Genomic DNA, 15,789 nt, shown 5'->3' with positions numbered 1-15,789 from the left:
CTTAACTCCCACAGTCGTTTACTTAGCTGTGAACCGTTAACCTGTTTTCCTCCCATAGGATAACATTGACATTCACCTGTTTGCAAGAAATGTCCCAGTGCTGAATCTAGGTATCCAGTACTTAATTAGAAAAGTAATGTGAAAGTAACTTACCTGCAACTTACTGTAAAAGCCTATTCATATCCTATTCATTTCAATGTACTGCTCAAAATTTTTTCCAAGTGTGGCGTTTTTAAATCTAAAAATATACCTTAAAAATAATGTGAATAACCAAAACATCATTACTTTTCTGTTTCCAGGAAATGTCCAAGTGCTGAATCTAGGTATCCAGCACTGAGTTAGAAAAGTAACGTTAAAAGTAATTGTCAGAAGGGGCCGTTCCAGGATGGGGAGGGGATCACCTGGAACAGAGATCCACCAGTCGGAAACCCAGGTAACTCTTGGTCCGGGTCTCAATTACAGGACGACAGAGGCAGACCCTACAAAGACAGCCAATCAGGACAAGAGCGGCAGGAGGAAAAGGCAGATTCAGATGCAGGACGGTGTGACGTCATCGAGTCCGGAAGAAGACGGGAGGAGAAGCCGTGAGGACGCGAGAAGACTGAACCGGAGCAGGATGAGGAATCGAGGAAAACCACTGAGGAAAGCGGAGAAGTAGAAGAGTGGTCCAAGGAGTGGTGGATTCCTTCCCCCCAGGGAGGACGCAGAAGCTTCCGTAACTCAGGAGAGTTACGGCTTGTACGGTGAGTGATAACGGACACAGGGCATAGACAGGTTAAGCAAAGGGAGATGGGAGGGACCAGGGAGAGCAGGGTGGAAGGGAGGGAAGCCGGGGCACTGTAAATAGTGGCCACAACACCGTCTTTCTTTGTAGACCTCCCGACTCTACCTAAAGCACGTTTTCCCCCTATTTTTGTTTCCCGACGTCACCTAAAGCATGCTTTAATATCTATGACACTCGTCTTGCTTATCGTATCATCAGAACCTCATTCATAAACCTCACATTTAGATAGCTGAAAGTATGGTCACCAGAAGAGGCCTATAGTATCGACCCTAATTAACAGGAGGGATTCTGGTACTCGAAGTCCTTGCCTTCAATTCGACCATTGCTCATATGCACCGGGTGTGGTGGTGGTTAACCTTCACAGATAAGATTTCAACCTAAGTAGAGTACTTACCGTCTCTCTTTTCCTCGAGTATCCTGGGGGAAGACCGCCAAATGGGAGAATTCCAAACAAGAGGACGACGCCTGAAAACTCTATGCTTCACCAGCACCTCCTTTCAGAATACTACAAGGGACGCTCCTATCACTACCTTTGTTTTGCAATAAACCCAACAATTGACAAATTACTAAACCCTCCTAGCGTCTATTTCCACCCATCCTTCCCACAGTAACTTACCTGTAATTTACTGAAAAAGCCTATTCCTTTTAATTTACTGTATTTGCTAAGTGTTGCATACTACTGCTCCCCTGTAAATCAAACAAAGTACAATTTCTATTGCATTTTCAAACTTTTCTCTATCAAGTAACTTATTACTGAAAAGTATTTAATGCTTACCTGTGCCAGGTTTGCTTGGTTCTAACAATAAACAACAGTATACATTTATACAAAATCAATTCGCCTAGAGTTCAGTTCTTGAGTGTGTGAATTCATTTGGTGACTGAGTGTGTAAATCAAATGCTTAACACTGTCCTCTGATACTGCCTTACGGCTCGACCAAGCTACCACTATTAGAGAGTGAGGTTCTATCTAACTTTAACCTCTGCCTATCTCTGGGGACACTTGTACTCTATACACACTATACCTCATTTTGGTGTAATATAGATAAAGCCCTGTTCCTACATTGGTGGATAAGTGGTGGGATACACTAATTGCATTTCTTAGACTACTTGATTACCACCTGATCACATGACAGAACTCTTACATTGTCTTTAGAATTCCGATGTTTTCAAATTGGCATTTTTACCAAACTACTAAAAGTCTTGTTAGGGCCTTGCTTAGGTCACTTTAGAATTTTAGAAAATAAAAAGTCACTATAGTCAAGGGTAGAGGGGTTAGAACTTTTTGTTAGAATGTCTCAAAAACAGAAACCAACTATTAGTGAAGATAACCATAATGACATACAGGACATGGTTGAGGAGCTTGACCTTACCCCTTACCTTCACTTGTCTTTTCAGGAAGTAAGGTCCTTATGTAGAATGAAAAATATAACAATGGCCCACATCTAACCGAACAAAGGCTCCAGGACCCGTTGGATGAGTATGCAAAGACCCACCCTTCTAAAAATGGTGATGACCAGGCAGAGGAGGAAGGAGGTGAGGAGGATGGAGATAGGTACCCACCTCCATCACTTCCTAGGGAAGAAAGGGAACCCTGTTTCCTTCCTTCCAAGAGTCAACCTCTGGGGGCCTAGAGGCCACACAGGAGGTCCAGGCTCTGGTGAGGACATTGAGGGCAGCCTCAATGAGGAGGAAAGCCTATTGGCAAGGCTGGCCAAAATACTGGATCTAGTGTTTCGACTCCTGGCTCTAAAGAAAGAAAGAAAGGTGATAGGTTTAACATCCATCAATGGTGGCAGCAATCAAAACAATAAGGATAGAGAGCAATCTTATGAACCCCAAATCCCCAAAAGGAGTGTCCCTAAATATGAGGAGGGTAATGATATCACCAAATGGTGTACAGCCTTTTAGAGCCCTTGTGAAGCCAGAAGGGGGAAGAAGACTTTCTGGGGGGCACTCCTTTGGGAACTGTTCACTGATAACTGCGGGGACAGACTCCTGACCCTTCCTGGGACAGATGCTGGGTCCTATGTCCTCATGAAGAGCACTTTATTTGAGGGATTTGGACTCACAACTAGGCTTGGGCAACAAAATCCATTTTGCTCCCGTAAATTGTGATAATTTGACATTTTCGCGTTCCGCGGAGAGCGTGAAAATGTCAAAAGTTCCGCAATCCGCATTGTCCCGGGAAATTTTTTCTTGCTCGTGCTGTGAAAATATGATATCGCGCGCGATCGCCTTACCTGAAACCCCGCGTTTGCCGACAAGTTTTCCCGATCCGGTCGTAATCTCCACGAGATGTTCGATTGTTGGTAGCCATTTTAGCTTTCTCGTGAGAGTTCGCGCCCGCGATCACTTCATTCGTCTCGCGATCACGTCATTCATCTCACAATCATGCACCGCGAGAGTATGTGATCTCAAACACATCATTCTCCACCGTAAGCGAGAGCGTGAGGACGCATACACATCATATCGAATGCGAGAAGGAGCGAGAGAACCCAAACACGTCATTCTCCAGCGAGAGCGTGAGGATGCGAGCACGTCATATCGAACGCGACAAGGAGCGAGGGAACCCGAACATGTCATTCTCCACCGCGAGCGAGATCGTGAGGATGCGAGCACGTCATATCAAATGCGACAAGGAGCGAGAGACCCCGAACACAACATATCTAACGCGACAGGGAGTGAGAGAACGCAATCATGTCATTTTGGACGCGCCAATCGACATCCGGCAGAAGTAATGTGAAGCTCGAGAACTCGAACATGTAAAATTTTCAATTTGGAGAAGAATATCAACTCTAGCAGCATGAAACCTTCTGCAAATTATGATTTGGATGCAAACAACTCCTCAGATTGACATTTGGCTGCCCTTTTTTGTGCAAGGAGTCCTTTTTTAAAAAGTTGGGGAGAGGGACGAAGTGCCACAGAATCTCCAACTTCCTATTCCTGTCCAGCAGACTTCTCTCAGTGCTTTGTCCATCTCCTGATCATTCTGCCTTTGGATTTTGAGCTGGAAAGATCACTCTTTTTGATGCTGCATCATTGCAATTGGATTTGAGGATTTTGAATTGGATATTTTACAAGTAAGTGGTTGTTGTGTCTGTTTGATTGGGGGCATTGCAGTTTTTGCGACTACAATTTAATTTTGGTAGCTATCATTCCTTTTTAAAAAAATGTTGTGGGTGGTAGACTAGTAGAATCTCCAACTTCCTATTCCTGTCCAGCAGACTTCTCTCAGTGCTTTCTCCATCTCCTGATCATTCTGCCTTTGGATTTTGAGCTGGAAAGGTCACTCTTTTTGTCTGCTGCATCATTGCAATTGTATTTGGGGATTTTTGAATTTGATATTTTACAAGTAAGTGGTTGTTGTGTCTGTTTGATTGGGGGCATTGCAGTTTTTGCGAATACAATTTAATTTTGGTAGCTATCATTCCTTTTTAAAAAAATGTTGTGGGTAGTAGACTGATAGTCAGTAGGCCTGAGCTAGTTATGGCCTCATGGGTGTGTGCATGATGAAGCAACTGTTCCTTTGGTGTTTTTTTAATGTATTTCATTTTCAAGCATCATTTAAGCCTGGATGGCATTGGATTGAGTTGGGAAATGTGTTTTTCTGGGGTGGGCTTTCTGTTGTTGGGCCGGCCATGTGGCTGGTGGCCATTTTGAAGCGTATGCCTGTAAGCTTGTCTGGCCTTGTTGTCTGCCAAGAGGCCTGCATTTATCCAGTAGGCTCAGAGCAGATAGGCACTGCTTTATTAATCAAGTGTTTCCGTGTGGTCTGTTGAATATGCATCATTTAGGGCATGGATGGCATTGTATTGAGTTCAAAAGTGTGTTATTTTGGGGTGGGCTTTCTGATGTTGTTGGGCCTGGCCATGTGGCTGGTGGCCATTTTGAAGCCTAGGCCTGCAAGCTTCACTGGTCGTGTCTGCCAAGAGGCCTGCTTTCATCCAGTAGGCTCAGAGCAGGTAGCCACAGCTTTATTAATCATTTGTTTCTGTGTGGTCTGTTGAATCTAGACATCATTTAGGGCATGGATGGCATTGGATTTAGTTGGGAAGTGTGTTTTTTGGGGTGGGCTTTCTTATGTTGTTGGGCCTGGCCATGTGTCGGGTGGCCATTTTGAAGCCTAGGCCTGCAAGCTTCTCTCGCCTTGTCTGCCAAGAGGCCTGCTTTCATCCAGTAGGCTCAGAGCAGGTAGCCACAGCTTTATTAATCAAGTGTTTCCGTGTGGTCTGTTGAATAGGCATCATTTAGAGGATGGATGGAATTGGATTGAGCTGGGAAGTGTGTTTTCTTGGGGTGGGCTTTCTGATGTTGTTGGGCCTGGCCATGTGGCTGGTGGCCATTTTGAAGCTTAGCCCTGAAAGCTTCTCTGGCCTTGTCTGCCAAGATGCCTGCTTTCATCCAGTAGGCTCAGAGCAGGCAGCCACAGCCTTATTAATCAAGTGTTCCTGTGTGGTCTGTTGAATAGACATCATTCAGGGCATGGATGGCTTTGGATTTAGTTGAGAAGAGTGATTTTGGGGGTGGGCTTTCTGATGTTGTTGGGCCTGGCCATGTGGCTGGTAGCCATTTTGAAGCCTAGGCCTACAAGCTTCTCTGGCCTTCTCTGCCAAGAGGCCTGCTTTCATCCAGTAGGCTCAGACAGATAGCCACAGCTTTATTAATCAAGTGTTTCTGTGTGGTCTGTTGAATTTAGACATCATTTAGGGCATAGATGGCATTGGATTGAGTTGGGAAGTGTGTTTTTTTGGGGTGGGCTTTATGATGTTGTTGGGCCTGGCCATGTGGCTGGTAGCCATTTTGAAGCCTATGCCTGCAAGCTTGTCTGGCCATACCTGCCAACAGGCCTGCTTTCATCCAGTAGGCTCAGAGCAGATATCCACAGCTTTATTATTCAAGTGTTTCAGTGTGGTCTGTTGAATTTAGACATCATTTAGGGCATGGATGGCATTGGATTGAGTTGGCAAGTGTTTTTTTGGGGGTGGGCTTTCTGATGTTGGGCGTCTTAAAGACATGCCTTTCTTGTGTGTGTCTGGTGTGTGTTGGTGTGTAATGCATGCAACCTACAGACCTTTTTGGTGGCCTGTGAATTTTCATATTTGCATTTTGTTGCATTAAAAAGGCAGAGCAGTGTGATTTTGCCTGCATCCTTTGCCTGACTTTTATAGGCCTTTTGTCAGCTCCTGGTGTTTACCAGGCCCACTGCTAGTTGCTTGTGATTTGTGAGTGTCCATTTGGCTGGTGGCCTTTTTTGTGTTGGGATTTATTAGTGTCCTGCTTTTGCCATATAGGCCTGCATGGTTTTGCTATTGGCTTACTGCTTCCATCCATCCACCCCCTTTGCCAGCAGCAGCTCCATGAATGATGTTATGCTCAATTACTTTAATGGCAAATAGGGTCCACCCCACTTCCATTACATCTTTCCTATCCTTCCAGAGAGTGTAGTGTGTGTACACAGTAGTATAACATAGCTCTTATTGACAAAGTCTCAGAAATGGCTAGACTCTATCTTTTGTTTGCACTAGTAAAGTAAGTAACTGAAGCACGACAACAAATGCAACTTTTCACTGATGTTATTCTCCTGGCTTATTTGCTTTTAGGTGCACAAAAAGACAGAGGATGGGGTGTCATCAATATGACCCCTTGTACTGCCAGACAGAAGTCCTGCTGCTGACCACATCACGTCCACGTGTGACCACAGACATCTCTGCAACTTGTGCACCTGCATCCTGCCTGCCGTCTGAAGAAGATGGCCGAAAGAAAGGTACCAGGTCCAGTACCAACAAAGTAGCCGGTGAGAAGATGGAACAGAAAAAGGAAGTTCCATTAACCACCACTGGTGTGCCGGCAAATGTTTTTTTTGGGTCCAAGAAAGTCATGCCTGCAGCAGCGTTGTCTGGGAACCAAGCTGGGAGCAGCACCTCCGCACCAGATCCAACCCCACCAACCTAGGCCCAAGGTCTTGAGTGTCGCAGAGGTAGCCAGTATACTAACGAGCAGCGATTTTGAAATGTCATTATTGCAAAGTAGTACACAAGCAACGCAGGCGGAAACTCAGCAGATAAGTGTCCAAGTCCACGGACACACCTCCCTGTGACCATCCCCTTTCACCTACCACCTCCAAATCTATTCATCTACCTAACACAGCCTATCGTCCCAGAAGATCATCAGATCTCACATTCAACTATATCAACAATTTAGTCAAATCTTACTCGTCCAATGAGGTCCTTAACACTAACCCTAATGTTTTAATCCATACCATTCATTCTAACCCTAACAGAGAATGCTACCTTAACTGCAGATTCATAAATAAAGATAACCTCAAGCAAGTTAATATCTCACAGACCCCTCCCCCCATAGTGCGGCTCCACTCAAATGCATACTATTTAACTGTAGGTCTGCTAGCAAGCACACCTCCGAGATCTTCCACCTCATTCAACAGAATGAGTTAGACATCATTATCTTCACAGAAACTTGGCTCAAATCTTCGTCCACTTAAATTCTCGACCTTTTGGTACCCCCCACCTATGACATAATTCGTCTTGACAGAGACAAGAAGATGGGTGGCGGCCTAGCATGTATACACCGGAGTACGCTTGAGGTCTCCCTTTCAGATTCTTCTGTGCTGTTAAAATGCGAATATCTTTGTCTCAGTATCTCCTCTCACAATCATCTGGTCTGCAAACTACACTCATTCTACTATCCCCCAGGCGACAATCTCCCCTTCATTGAACAATTATTGGAAATCATCTTGGGAAATATAGACTCAACCTAGTCTCACATCTACCTGGGAGATTTTAACCTTCACTGGTCTTACACTAATGATCATGCAGTCTCATGCCTCAAATCCTTCTTACTCGACCATGATCTGATTCAACATTGTGACCAGCCTACTCACACTAAAGGGGAAACCTTAGATCTCATCATCTCCATAGGTCAATCCATCTCATTGGATTCCATCATACCTTGTGATTGGTCAGACCATCACATCATTTCCTTCCATATCAACAGGGAGGTTCACCGGATTAAGACACAAAAAACCAAACCAAAGATCTGGAAAAGGGATCCCAGAGATTTCAATACAGCTGAACTAGCTACCCGCTGCAATCAGGCCCTCTCTCCACATTCAGACTTATCTGTAGTACATGCTCTCACTGATTTCTACAACTCCTCCATTTCCAATGTCATGGATATGATGACATCTCTCCAACAAAAAAATGTTCCCGCAAAAATTTCCAAACCATGGTTCAATGGCAACCTAAACTCTGAACGGCGTAACCTAAGGGCCTTTGAACGGTCCTGGAGAATCACCCCATTCGCTGACAATCTAGAAAACCTTAACGCTGCAAGAAGTACATATAACAAACAAATCAAGAAAGCCAAGGCGGACTACTTCAGTACCCAACTTAACCAAGCTGCGAATCGACCCAAGAAACTATTTGAACTGGTTAAACAACAATTGGTAGCAGCCCCTAACCACTCAGCTTCAGACATCATACCTCCTTCATGTGCTGATTTGGCTGCCTTTTTTATGGAGAAAAATAGACTTATCATCACTGATCTGAAAGCCAGGTAGGCACTATTGCCACCCAATGAACCCGCACTCCTACTGGCTGTTCATGACAAGACATCACCAATTAGCTGGGGTATCAAGAACAACGCTTCCTGGGACACCTTTACCCCCCTTAACAAAAATGATATCAAAAAGTTTCTTCAGATTATCAACCCGTCCAATCACTTCAATGACCCATTACCACCTAACATCTTCAAATTAGTTAAGGACGAAATCACCCCCTTTTGGACAAAGATAGTCACTGCTTCCTTGTCACAAGGTTTGATCCCAGAATGCCTCAAAGAAGCACAGGTAACGCCTATTTTGAAAAAACTCACTGCCGATAGCACACATCTTAACAACTTCCGACCTATCTCTAGTATACCTACCCTTGCCAAACTCCTGGAGAAATGCGTCCAATCACAACTATGTGCACACATTGAAAATTACCACCTCCTGGACCAACATCAATCTGGCTTTCGTAGTGGATATAGCACCGAATCGGCCCTCACTCATGTAATTGATGATAATTAACAATGATTGATCGAAATGAATCCTGCCTCCTTATCCTACTTGACCTCTCCTCTGCATTTGACACTGTTAACCCGTTAACTGCGGCCGTTTTTTCGCGGCAGTGCGGCCGTTTTAAAGAACGGGCGGGCTGCATCGCCATTGAACGTGCGCAGCACCAGCCAGGTTGTGCTCTGAACGTTCAACGGCCGACGGCAGAACTTAATGGGTTAATCATGATAACCTCCTATTCATTCTGGAACATAGGATGGGCCTCTCAGGTCAGGTGCTGCATTGGTTTGGATCCTTTCTGCAACACCGAACCCAAAGAGTTAATTAGAACCACTCACTCTCCCAGCCATCCCCTGTCAGCATGGGGGTTCCCCAAGGACCCTCTTTATCTCCCATTCTCTTCAATCTGTTCCGGGAACCATTAGCTACTGTTCTAAATTCCTTAGACATTAGATTCCACATGTATGCAGACGATATGCAACTATATTTGAAAATCTCCTCTCCGGAGGACATCACCTCACTCAATTCTACCCTCCTGACTACCCAAAACTGGCTGACTACTAACCACCTCCTACTAAACACCTCCAAAACAGAATTCCTCCTCAGTTCTCCTCCAAAATATACTCCTAATATCGACCTATGGATGAATCATCTAACCGCCTTCAACAGCTCCCCCCGCATCATCTATTCAGCTAAATCCCTAGGAATTACTCTGGACAAGCATCTGAATATGAAGTCTCACATCAGCAACGTGTGCAAGGGAACTAACCACCTCCTCACTCAGGAATCTGAAACCTTTTCTACCGCAAGCAGATTTCAAGCAAGTGGTCCAAGCGCTTGTCCTACCGAGACTTGATTACAGCAGTGCCACGCTATGTGGACTCCCTAAATACTCTTTGCCCCCCCTAAAGGCCTCTCTGAATACAGCGGCCAGATTGATCATGGGCATCAAGAGTAATACACACATCTCACCGATTCTAAAGTCACTAAATTGGCTACCCTATGAAGCTAGAATTCAACTGAAGATTGCCTGCCTCTCACACAAAGCCCTCCACTTCAAAACCCCTACCTACCTCGCACAAAAACTAGAACTATCTGGAGGAGGTAGATCGTCAAGGGGTGCTAATTCCCTCCTCCTGAAACCACGGACCTTCCGCAAAAAAAGAACTTTCCACCGAGATTTCTCGGGATCTGCTCCTAAAATCTGGAACTCTCTTCCACCCGAAATTAGGAGAATCTCTTCCAAGGCCGCTTTCAAATTGGAAGCAAAGAAATTCCTCATGAAGAAGTTCTTGCCTTAATAGGAGGGACAATATAAACACCTTTCTTACACTTTATCTTCCGCCCGAAAGGCGTAGGTCATTGTATAGTATGATTCACCCCTGTATTTGTTTACTTTGTAGTGTTTATTTTCCTGTACATTATTTTGTGTTTTGCTTCCCTCAAAACATTGTCACATTTTCTTCCCTATCGCACGTGCACCCAGGATTGTAAGTGTTTTATTAGTTGCTTACCACTAACCCTGGGCGTAGTGTGCGGAGTGGGGCTCCGCGGAGCTACGCAAAGTGGGCACACAACTACGCCCACCCGCGCACTCCGCGTAGCCCCACTCCGCGCCGCCCGCCTCCCTCCCGCCCTCCCTAAATACATATATAAAAGTATAAAAAGCTTTTAAAAACACTTACCTTGTCTGCCGCGTCCCCGGGGCTCCCTCTCGCCGTCCCGCGATTCGCTCCGCCACCGATTCGGATCCTAATGCGCATGCGCGGCCGCCCGCGCATGCGCATTAGGATCCGAAATGGCGGCGCGAATCGCGGGACGGCGAGAGGGAGCCCCGGGGACGCGGCAGACAAGGTAAGTGTTTTTAAAAGCTTTTTATACTTTTATTTATGTATTTAGGGAGGGCGGGAGGGAGGCGGGTGGCGGCCGGCTACGCACCGTCTGCGGAGTGCGCGTAGTGCCGCCTGGCTACGCCCGCTACGCAAAATGCGTAGGAGACGGCACTCCGTGCACTCCGTGCACGGAGCGTAGCTGGCCGCCCACCCTTACTTACCACTTGATTCAATGTATAGTAGAAGCCACATACAATTCATGTTTAGATTTTACTATAGTTTTTACTATTATTCTTGTTTATGATTGTTCACTTAATACCCTTATGTCACAACGCTCCATCATAAAGCCCCCTCTGTCCTCTCTGGACTTATAACTGAATTGTTATGCGTGAACTATTGATCTTATGATTATTTCACTACCCATGTTTGACTCATGTTCTGATTGTTACCTTACCTATAACTGTAAAGCGCTCTGATATCCTTCGGGATCTAGTCCGCGCTATATAAACTTTATAAATAAAATAAATAAAATAAACAACAGCAGCAGCTGCAACAACAGCAGCAGCAGCCGCAAGAACAGCCCACAATAGTTGTTGTTGCTCCTGAAGTAGGGGCATTTTAGGAAATCGAGCTTCCTGCAGACAAAGTGGAGCAAACCACTGTTTCTGAAGATCTATTGTCTTCTAGACCACCAGCAAGGAAAAGGAAGCTTAGTCCATCATCTTCTTCTTCAAGCACCGCTTCTGATAATCGTGATGCCACCTGGCAGCCTCCAGCTCAGTCTGAGAGTGATGCACGCCACAAGACAATGCTTCTGAAAAGGAAGGTTACAGAAAAACTTAGAGTTATGGAGGTAGATGTAGAAGAGGGGGATGATGTTGATGAAGACGAGCAAGTTATCACCCACATCACTCCCGTCCCAAAGGGGAAGGAGACCGACATTCTCACCCTATCCAGAAAGGCTACTACTGAGCGGGATGTAGCACGGATACCACCAACACAGGTTACACCACCACGACCTCCAGCTGCCTTATTTCCAAAGCCCGGCAGGGACCTACATCCAGCTCAACCATCTCAGTAGTTAGTGGTAGTAAAAGTCACAGTGTAGCTGCACAGAGTCACATTCCAAGCACACCCTCCAGTTCATCTGGTATTGAAAATGGCACATCCAGCAGTGCCAGAAAGTTATCCTCCCCAGTTTGGGACATCTTTTATGTTAGCACCAAGGAGGAGAACATTGCTATATGCTCAATTTGTCGACAAGGTGTTTGGCGGGGTAAGCTTGGTACAAACTATGGTACCAGAGGCCAAGCAAGTCATCTCAGAATACACCACACTATCGTGTGGGAGAATGACCTACTTCACCTAAAACAAAGTAGAAAAACTCAACCCATTAAAGTTGGTCAGGAAGAATCAGGGGACGATATTATTGCGGTGGAAGGTGAAGAAGAGGGAGGCATTTCTAGCCCTGTCCCCAGTAGTGTAGTGGTACCACCCATATCCTCCTCAGTAACATCTGAGTGGCACCGCAATAAGAGCCATACTCAGAGTCAGGTTGAGACACCAAGGCGACCGAGTATCGCAATGAGACAAACTGCGTCATTGAGCCTAAGTGGGTTAATGAAAACAACAGCACCACAAAGGAAAGTAATTCGAACTACCATTGAGAGCATTCTTAGGTTAGAGGGGCAGTTCCAATGCAACCACCCAACGGCACGGTTGTACAATGTGGAAGGGGTGGGTTTCCTTGAATTTGTGTCAGCCATCTACCCTAAATGGAAGGTTCCCAGCCGTTCCTATTTCGTAAGAATTGCTGTACCGGCACTACATCATGATGTGCTGGAATTGGTTGGACAAGCTTTGCAACAGAGTGCTGTGCACAATATCCACCTGACAACAGACATGTGGACCAGTTGCCAAGCCACAGATAACATGTGCATCACTGCACACTGGGTCTCTTTTGTGGGTGTTAGAGATAAGCTATCTGAATGAGGTGCTGTTGACACAGCTGAGATTTTTAAAGATACTCGGAAACATGCAACTGTAGCCATGTTCGCCATGGAGAAATCTCATACTGCTGTAATCATTTTGCAAGAGTTTTGCAGCAAGGTGTTTGAATTGCTGCACCCAAGAGGGCTTAGTGTTTGTTTTGTTGCCACAGATAATGGCAGTAATGTACTTAAGAGCATGGACCTTGGTTCCTATTTCAGGGTTCCGTGTTTGGCGCACTGCATAAACATTATAGTTCAAGACTTTCTGGAAAAAAAAACATAGTTAGCAACTTACTGACCTTCTGCCGAAGAATATACACTAATTTCAGCCATTCTTTGAAAGCTCTGAAGCAGCTGAGGATCATTCAAAGTGAATATAAGATGCCAGTCAAAGCACTCATCCAGGAGGAGGCAACAAGTTGGAACTCAACTTATAACTTGATCGTCTGTTTGAGCAGTACAGGCCACTCAATGAATATGTTGTGCAAAGACTGGATGCTACTGCGAAAGGCATGACCCTTCAGATGGACCAATGGTGCCTAGTGAAATGCCTGACTGAAATGCTTCGTCCTTTTAAGGTCTTCACACATGAAATCAGCAAGGAGGACTGTGCAACGGGCCAAGCTATCCCATTATTGCAAATGCTAGAGAATCAACTGAAGAAGGTGTTTGAATCATACAATGGTGTAGAGGACAAAAAGGAAACCTATGACTTGATGGAGAGCTTAGCCTGTCGCTTAGCTGAACATACAAGGATGCAAAATAAGCTTTTGTCACAAGAACATTACATTTCTGCCACAATTCTGGATCCAAGGGCAAAATTGGGACTGAAGACATTCATTCCTTTTTCAGAGATGGATGTTGCCCGCTACAAAACTTGGATAGCTGAGGCAGCGAGTAAGTTGGAAAATGAACGGCTGCTAATTAAAAGCCCGCAAGATCAACCCACAAGAAGTACTGCAGCAGGGCATGCAGCATCAAGTGCAACTTCAGAGGCTGAGGGCAGTGCGCTTGGCTCATAATACTCACCATCACTATCGACAACAGGAACAATAACTGGATCATTAGGCCCAGTAGAATCATTACACGATTGGTATTTACAGTTAGGCATTTATGAAGCACAGTGCTAATGCACAGAGAAAAGAGCCCAAAAGGTTAGCTGCAGCACCCCTGAACATTGAGCGGATGGTCCCGGCCTATCTGGACGACCCAACAGAGGTGTACATTGATCAAAACCCATTGCAGTATTGGTATAGGAAAAGGGTTGAATGGCTACTGCTCAGCAGGCTGGCGATAAGCTATCTGGCTTGCCTTGTCGCAAGTGTCTCTTCCAAACGTGTTTTCAGTGCTGCTGGTTCCATTGTAACAGTGTGAAGGACCAGTCTCGCGTCCAAAAACATGGAGAGGTTAACAATGATCAAAATGAATCAGCACTTCATACCACCGAATTACACAATACATGAAGCCAGCGAGGAAGATGAGGACAGCGGCTGAGGTGACGGAAGTAGTGTGTCACGTCATGATTACCTTCTACTGGCTGAACCCCCAGAGTTTGAGGATGAGCTATACTTCCCTGACAATCAGCCTTGCACTTACTGTCTTCCTCCCTTTTTTCCTTTATTTTTGTGTTTGTCGTTCCAGTTAGAAACTTTGAATCACAACAAATCCATTACTGCCGTCTTCTACTCTTCTTATTTCAATATACAAGTTTCAGGTGTCTGCATTTGACAGTACAGTCCCTTAAATCCAGCTCCTCCGCTCCATCATACTGAATCTCCCGCCTAAATCCATTGCCCTCATGATGATAGGATGATGGAAAATAGAATAAAAAAGAAAAACTTTCCTAGTCCCGCCAAAAGAAGTGGAACATGATGACTACTATAGCTATCCTCCTTTCAGAGCCGAGAGAGACTGCCCATTAATGGAACAGGTAATGATTGATGCCATGCATTGGACGCAGAGTCGCAGACTGAGTAATTTTGTTGTTGTTTGTTGTGCATGAAGTTATGTCATTGTGCACTAATCCTATTTCTACAGTACACACTAAACGTAACTCAAGGCAATTTTCCCCTTCTTGCAAATAAAAAATGTGTACTTCTACTGCAGCTTGATACATTTCTTTTGATTGAAGACAGGAAGGGGACTCAATCTACACACTGAGTATGACAACAGCACCGTCCATGATGATGATGGCAAAAAAGACGGCCCGTTAACTTAAGATGAGAAGGAACAGGTAATGAAAATGAATGGCATGCATTGGACACCTGACTCTGAGCGATTGGTGTTTTTGTTGTTTGTTTGTTATGCACAAAGTGAAGTCAAAGTGTACTAGTAGTCTTACTGTACACACTAAAGAGTGACTCAAGTTAATAATATTTCTACTCTTGTTGTGTAATAACAAAATTTTACTTCTACTGCAGGCCGATCTTCACAGTCAGTCAGTACAAGTATCAGAGATGATTGATGGAATAATAACAAGTCAGAAGGACGTTTCATGAGTGGCATAAAAAAGCCTAAAGGTAAAAATATCAACAACAACCACAGCAGACCCAAATGTCTGTGTAGAAGTGGAGTTGAGTGTAGTGGTGGGATGACTGTGGTGCATTGATTTACTAACTGAAATTGTAAAGCGCTATGTTTGGAATGAATATGTGCTTTGTCCAACTCTTTTAAAAAAAAAGTACTCTAGTCTAAACGGAGAATGTGCTAAGCAACGTGCCGTCACTGTGGGCCTGCTCTGTCCTGTTGTTGTTGAAGGTCATGCTGGAAGCAGACTAGAGTAGAGATGATGCATACATGCCGCCTCGGAAAGTGTTTTTGTTGCACTACACCATAACTTGTGCATTTTTTTCAACTTTGTTTCTCAATATCCCCTTTGTTTTTCCATCTACAATTACAGGCCGGGCCTTGCTCTATACTTGGGAAAACATTACAATGTACACTTACCTTACCAATAAATTTAATTTTTTTTCCAGGCGGGCTGTGGCGACTGGCGAGTGGCCATACCAAAGATTGATGGACGAGAGGACCAAGAGGAATGCCGAAATGCAAATCCAGTCCTCATTTTTGACCAGGATAACACAGTAACAGTATCAACTTTAATCTTCA

The sequence above is a fragment of the Lissotriton helveticus genome, chromosome 10, assembly GCF_964261635.1.
Source record: "Lissotriton helveticus chromosome 10, aLisHel1.1, whole genome shotgun sequence".
NCBI classification, from domain to species: Eukaryota; Metazoa; Chordata; class Amphibia; order Caudata; family Salamandridae; genus Lissotriton; species Lissotriton helveticus.
Note: the sequence above shows the minus strand (reverse complement) of the source record.